This window comes from Mustela nigripes, chromosome 5, assembly GCF_022355385.1.
Source record: "Mustela nigripes isolate SB6536 chromosome 5, MUSNIG.SB6536, whole genome shotgun sequence".
NCBI classification, from domain to species: Eukaryota; Metazoa; Chordata; class Mammalia; order Carnivora; family Mustelidae; genus Mustela; species Mustela nigripes.
In genome coordinates, this window is record NC_081561.1 from 13,569,378 (window position 1) to 13,576,981 (window position 7,604).

The 7,604-nt window shown below is 41.9% G+C and overlaps 1 pseudogene; it reads right to left on the reverse strand.

Annotated features, from left to right (window-relative positions):
• Positions 1-1,472: 1,472 nt before the first annotated feature.
• On the reverse strand, positions 1,473-1,917 carry LOC132018789 (ubiquitin-ribosomal protein eS31 fusion protein-like; annotated as a pseudogene).
• Between the last annotated feature and the right edge of the window lie 5,687 nt (positions 1,918-7,604).

The window sequence follows — 7,604 nt, forward strand, 5'->3', positions numbered from 1 at the left end:
AAAAGATGAAAACCAAAACACTCATCACTCTTCTTCAAGAAATCCTAGCCAAGGCCATCAGGCAAGAAAAAGAAAAACAAGTCATCCAAATCAGGAAAGAAGAAGTAAAATCGCCTCTGTTTGAAGATGACATGATCTTATATGTAGAAAGTCATAAAGATTCCAACAGAAACTGTGCTCTTTTTTTTTTTTTTTTAAGATTTTATTTATTATTTATTTGACAGACAGAGATCACAAGTAGGCAGAGCGGCAGACAGAGAGAGGGGGGAAGCAGGCTCCCCACTGAGCAGAGAGCCTGATGTGGGGCTCAATCCCTGGACTCTAGGATCATGACCTGAGCCAAAGGCAGAGGCTTTAATCCACTGAGCCACCCAGGCGCCCCTGCTCTCTGTTTTTTTGACTCCCATGGACTGGCCTTTGAGGTCAGCTGAGTGACAGCATGGTTGTATTGGGCTACATGAATTTTTTAAAAAAATGTTTGTGTTTGAGAGCTGGGGGAACTCTCCACTGAACAATTCTCTGATATTGGAGATTTGGCTGCAGCTTGATTGTCTGCACCCCTGTTTAGCTCCTGCCACTGTCTGAACACCCAGGTTTCTTGATCTTTGGGTTCTTTTGCTTTAGTGAATCACCATATGAAATGGCTCTTGGTTTATTTCCTTCCAGAGAAGGGCACTCCTATCTTCTCCTCGTGCCAAATGGTGGGAGGCAGGCTGGACCCCACTGTTATCTCTCTCCATTTACCTCTCACTCTTGTCATTATTGTAATTATCTTAACAATATGCAATTGGAGCTTCATTTAGAATATTCAAGAATTGGATATGGATCAAATTTCAACAATAGGGAAAGGTTAAATGCAATGCAATTCAATTTTACGGTGAAATACTTCACAATCATTAATAAATCATTAATAAGGGCTCCTGGGTGGCTCAGTGGGTTAAGCCGCTGCCTTCGGCTCAGGTCATGATCTCAGGGTCCTGGGATCGAGCCCCGCATCGGGCTCTCTGCTCAGCAGGGAGCCTGCTTCCTCCTCTCTCTCTCTCTGCCTGCCTCTCTGCCTACTTGTGATATCTCTCTGTCAAATAAATAAATAAAATCTTTAATAAATAAATAAATAGTAAAAGAGTCCTGTTTTTAAGGAATAGTTAATTGCAGGAGAAAATGTTTACAACATAACAATAACAAGAAAAATAGTTAACAGCTTACAGTAAATCCCAATTTTACTTAATACACACCTATGTGCATGCATACGCAACACCAATACCCATCCTAAAAAATCCTACAGGAAATATGAGAAAACATTAATAATGGTTTCACCTGGCTGGTGGGATTATAAATGACATAACATTCTTTATTATAGTTTTTTTTCCTTTTTCCTTCCTTCCATTTTCTGTAACCAATATGTATGCTTTTATTAGCAAGAGACTCTTTGTCCTCTCAGTTCATGTCTTTTATTATTAACCCATATACAATTATTCGTCTTCTGGCTTCTTGAAGCAATAGGTCAGATGACATTTGCCACAATAACATCTGTCAAAGTGGCTGGCCATAAACACTATAGCATCACAATCATCTTAAGGGCACTCCCGATGAAGGCAACTGACTGATCTTGCTCATCCGTCTTTAGGATCTCAGGATGGCCAGTTTAACCTTTCTCTTACACCTGTTCTTCTTGGGAGTGGTATAAGACTTCTTTTCTCAGCCCCAGCTCGAAGTCTCACCACAAGATGAAGAGTGGGCTCCTTCTGAATGAGTCAGACGAACTACGTCCATCCTCCATTCGCTTGCAGCAAAGATCGGTCTCTGCTGACCGGGAGGAGTTCCTTCCTTATCCTGGATCTTGGCCTTTTCATTTTCTATTGTATCAGCCTCAAAAGGGATGGTCTTCCCCATAAGGATTTTCACAAAAATCTGCATTTGGGTGGTGGTTCCTCCTGAGGTTGAGGAAAAGGAAGAGAACAGTCAGACCTGGGGACTCAGAAGAGGGTGCCAGGTAGGCTGCTGGCTGGAGAGAGCAGCAAGGGGAAATTGCTGACAGCAGTATCTCATTTGGTTGCTTCCTGGTGTCTATTTCATAAAAATCAACTTCCAGGCAGGGTGCAAAGGAGGAAATCAGCTCACCTCATGACTGTCATGTCTGACCTCCTGTCCCATTCTTCTAAGCTGTCCAAATAGGAAAAATAGCTGGAGAAAAGAGAGGGTGCTGAGTTTAAGCTTCTTGCAAGAATGGTAAAATACACTTTGGTGTACACTACTTGGGGCTGCACATTTTGGGAGAAATGGCTCCTTCTTCACATGAAAGAGTATTGGGTGTTCAAGGCAAGTCAACACATTTTTAACTGTTGCTTTGTGCCAGTACTCTGTATCCTTATTGCAAAATTGGTGTGGCGGGGGGAGGCGGCGGGGGAAGAAATCTAGTGTTCTCTGGAAAAACTCACTATCTTAGAGATCTTATCAATTTCCAAGGAGGCATTAGAAATGCTGCAGTAAAATACCTTGGACTCTGGAGCCTGATAAGTCAGGGACCTAGGACAGTTCCCTGCATCCTCCCCCAGCCCAGCCTAACTCTGGGGTTGCCAGAAAAATTAAAGCAGCATGTGAATCTGAGAAGCAAAGAGCAGGAAACCCCTAGGGAGTGAAAAGCGGGTTGTGAGAGCTGTTGGGAAAGAAATGGGTTTGGAGCAGAAGAGGTTTGTGCTCAAGAGTTTGGAACAATTTGAGCTCCCCTCCCCCATGGATCACGCCCCACCTCATGGCCTTGGGAAAAATCATAGCCTGCCTCTTTGTGGATAAACGGCAGCATCTGTCCTGTATTGCAGACATAGGGTAGGGATAGTGTCCGGGAGACAGAGGAGCCAGCCTACTGGTCCACCACTGAGCATTCCTTCATTGTTCTTTCCTTCCAGACCCCAAGCAGTTGGTGAGTACACTCGGGACATTTTCCTGAGAACAACGCCCGGACAGAGAATTAAAAGTGTACGGGGGACAGGATCATGGTGAGAGAGGGTAGTTGCCTGTGGGTGAGAAATAAAGCTTTGGGTTAGCATTGAACTATCCAGAATAGTTGTTGCGGCAGCACCTCCTATCCTATCCTGACTTTCACATTACTCTAGGAATTGGAAATAATCAGATAGATCAAGAATTCCAAATAGCTCGATACAGAGTATCAAAGAGATAAGAGAATGTCTGTGACATGATGCAGGGACAAGACAGTGTGAAGAGGATCTACTGATTATAGATTAAAAATACGGTTGCAATATCAAACTCAAGAGATAGGATACAGAGTCGAAAGTATGTCGTTGGAGAACAAATTGGTGAACCGCAATATTGGGCCTACAAACACTCCCAGAAGGCAAATTGGTGAAGAGAGGAAGTGGAAGGGGAAAATAAAATAAAGCAAGAGAGGCGAAATACTGGTAACTGATGATAATGAACTTGTAAAAATATAGAAAGAGGAAAATGTAAAGTAGACAGATGACGGGCGTCAGGAGACCTGGGTTGGCCTGGCGCTAACTGGCAGTATCTTGGATAGATCGTTCATCCCACGGAAGCCTCACTTCTCTGCCCTACGAGAGCTTAGAGAGAAGGATTCCAACACTGGACTGAACTCTACCTCGCTCGGTCTCCACTTTTGTCAGCTTTCTCTGCCCCTTTAGATGTTCGTGTCTCTGTATGTCGAATAAGTAACTAATCCGTCCCCAGCACAGGGTAGTTAATTTCCAATCTCTTCATTTTGGGAAAATTCTAAGACTAAAATTTAGATTCTAGTTCAACACAGTTGTTTCCCAAGTGAAAAAGTTGAAAAATGGAGGAATTAAGTCACTGAGTGTCTGAATTGTGATGAATTCAATGCTTCGGAAGCTGGCCTGTGGATCCCTGGGTGCTCATTTGTGATGCTAAGCTTAACCATTAGAAAAAAAGAAATACTCCTTTCGTGGGTATTTCATTTGCCATAAATTATTTGGTTTCTCATTTTACTTAATGAAATTGTCTAATTTTACAGTGATTCAGTGGAGAGGTCAGTGGGTCGCTGCAGAGTGCTGGGAAGGTTAAGGGCAGCTGAAGGATTAGAACTTGTTTTTTTTTTTTTTTAAGTATTTTTAAAAATATTTAAAAAAATGTATTTATTTAACAGACAGAGATCACAAGTAGGCAGAGAAGCAGGCAGAGAGAGAGGGGAAAGCAGGCTCCCCATTGAGCAGAGAGCCCAATGCGGGGCTCCATCCCAGGACCCTGAGATCATGACCTGAGCTGAAGGCAGAGGCTTTAACCCACTGGGCCCCCCAGGAGCCCCCATTGGGTTTTTTTTTTTTTTTTTTTAAAGATTTTATTTGTGTGTGTGTGTGTGTGTGTTTGTGTGTGTGTGACACACAGAGAGAGAAAGAGAGCACAAGCAAGGGGAGTGGCAGGCAGACAGAGAAGCAGGCTTCCCCCTGAGCAAGGATCCTGATGTGGGACTCAATCCCAGGACCCTGGAATCATGACCTGAGCTTAAGGCAGACACTTAACCAACTGACTGAGCCACCCAGGTATCCCAACAATGCAATGTTTATAGCACACAGTAACTGTAGAAAAGGAGCGTACTCTGTTGATGCGTTAACTTTCATTTGAAACTTTCAGGTTATTAACGTGAAATGTATTTATTACACCTACTCATATTTAAAATAAGGTAGATACCTTTTTCAATTAGAGAAGCACTAGGTGATGATGTTGAATAAGGTTGAAAATGAAATTATTTCCTAGAGTAATTACTGTCTATATTTTGTGAACACTTCCAGATTTTTTGATATGCACATACTGACATTTACTGCTGTTACTACTGCCAGCATTAGAAACATGCACAGTGTTTTGCATCTTGCTTTTTTTTTTCTTGTATTTGTAGATGTTAAATATCTTGTCACTGACGCACGCAGGTCTGCTTCATTCTTTTTAAGAGCTGCACGGTATGAACACAGCACAATTTCTTTGTGTCATCTCCTTTGATAGACATTTGGGTTAGTTTCAAGTTTTCTCCTCTTACAAACAATGCTACAATGAGAGCTCTTGGAAATACGGTTTATTTTTAATGAGCATTTACTGCTGTGAAAATGTGACTTTGAAAATAATTGTTGGCAAAATCATTCTCTCTCAGTGTGCTGAGACATGCAATATTTAAACATCATTTAAATTTTAAAGTTGGGATTGAGTCATTTCCATTAAAACCAGGTTAAAATCACAATGATCTTTTTTCTCTTATATCGGAATGAATCCTCTTGCTCCAGATGGGACATAAAGCTCCTTAAATTGAAATTCATTGCACGGGGTCTCTGATGGCCCTTAACAGATGGGAGAACAATCTCATTTGGATCGTTATGTAATTCAGTGATTATCATGGAACCCTTTGGATCGTCTCAAACAGAAGGTGGACAGTAAGTAAGGCAGGTGAAGAGGCTGTGGGTTTACTCTATTTGCTTCTTTGTGTGTATTTCTTTGCTACAGTCAGTAAGACTGGAATCAGATCTTAGTGGATAGCACAGTCCGGTCTAATGACAGACCTTGGGGTCTCCGAAGTCAAGCATTTGGATACCAGTTAGAATTCCAATAGTTTCTTGTTAAATGACCTTGGGAGGATCATTCCTTCTCTCTGAAGGCCTCATTTTCACAAGTATGCCACATAATGCCTCCAGTAGGAGGGTATGATAATAATGTTTATTCACAGATACTCACTACTGAGCCCTGTGTGCTGAGAACTGTTCCAAGTGCTAGAGAAATAGCTGTAAACAAAATAGATGAGAATTGATTTTTTCCCCCAAAGGTGATGTTACCTTCTTCCGCTGGGAAGTCATCACCTGCTCTACTCGAATGTGGTCAATGTATCCCACCAAGATTTAGCTTTTATATATTACATGTTAGTAACCCAGGCTACACCATGGGGCGCTTACTAGTCAAATCAAATGACCTTGTCTGAACTTAATTCATTCAACAAGATGCTATTTCTCCTGTCGTGTATTATGCCTGCATTGCTAAAGTTAACACCCAGTTTTTTTTTTTTTTTTTTTTTTTTTATTACAGACAGAGATCACAAGTAGGCAGAGAGGCAGGCAGAGAGAGAAGGGGAAGCAGGCTCCTCGCTGAGCAGAGAGCCGTGGGGCTTGATCCCAGGACCCTGAGATCATGACCTGAGCCGAAGGCAGAGGCTTAACCCCCTGAGCCACCCAGGCGCCCCTGACACACAGTTTTTCACACACACTAAAATCCATTCATCCCTCTTTCATTTTACCTGTGATAGTACTTGGAACAAGTATCTAGAAAGTAAATTTTTGTTGACTATACATATTCACAAATACTTATTGTTTACACTTCAGGCACTAGGAACAGCTTTGGAAAATACAAGGACAAATAAAATACTGTTCCTGCTTTCAAAGATCTTAAATCTAGTTAGGAGATAGGAATATAACCAGAAATATGATGAATGCTTTAACAATTGAGGGCACTGTACGTCTGCCTCAATCTCACCAAATGAAGTTGTCATTTCCTATTTTGCTGTTCTATTTACCTACCTCAGACTCAAGGAGCCCGATGCGGGGCTTGATCCAAGGACCCTGGGATCAAGACCTGAGCTGAAGGCGGACGCTTGGCTGACCGAGACACCCAGGCATCCCTACCTTGGACTTTTTACTTTGCCTAAACATTAGCAGACCAGGTGAGTCAAAAGAGTTTCTTTGTTTCTGCTTTTCAGTGAATCAGAGAGAACAGTTTCTATCTTTTTCAAGGATGTATTTGGAGGCAGAACTGGTAAATGTTTTATACTTAATTGCAAAGCTGGTATAAATATTTCAGGACACAATTGAGTTTTTCTCATTAAAACCCGTTCTCCTGTCTCTGTATGCATAAGTTTCTAGCTGTGGAGAGAAACTACTATTTTAAAATAATTGCAAAGTTCCTAATTCCATGGTAACAGTGACAAATAGACCTTTGTTATAATAGGTTTTGACGGGCTTATTTTTAGTTAGAACAAAGAAAGTCAGTTTTTGTTATTAAAAAAATCCCTTAATCTAACTTGGTCTCTGTTTTTTAACTTGCTCCCAGTTAAAGGTTCTGGTGGGTCAGACAAATCAGAATCAATTTGTTTTTCAAGCCAGTAGCATATTCTGTGCATCACTGTTCTCAGGCAGATTTGAAGATATTTGTTGTAGGGTTGCTAGAAATCCCAAATATTTTTTTTCCTTATATTTCTGCGCTTAGGAAAATCAGTGCATAAGCAAAAAGACCTTCTTTGGTACTCTCCATAGAATTATGTTTAAACGAGAACGAACGGACAGGAGAAATTTTCATTTTCCTTTTGGTCACTTTTAACGGACTACCCATAGATGGCAGCAAGTGCTCACTCTGCTAACCCTCCTGGCCCAGCCAGTCCCCGGCAGGCCCAGGGCGGATAAAACCACGATAAAGGGGGCGCCTGGGTGGCTCAGTGGATTAAGCCGCTGCCTTCGGCTCAGGTCATGATCTCAGGGTCCTGGGATCGAGTCCCGCATAGGGCTCTCTGCTCAGCAGGGAGCCTGCTTCCCCCTCTCTCTCTCTCTGTCTACTTGTGATTTCTCTCTGTCAAATAAATAAATCTTAAA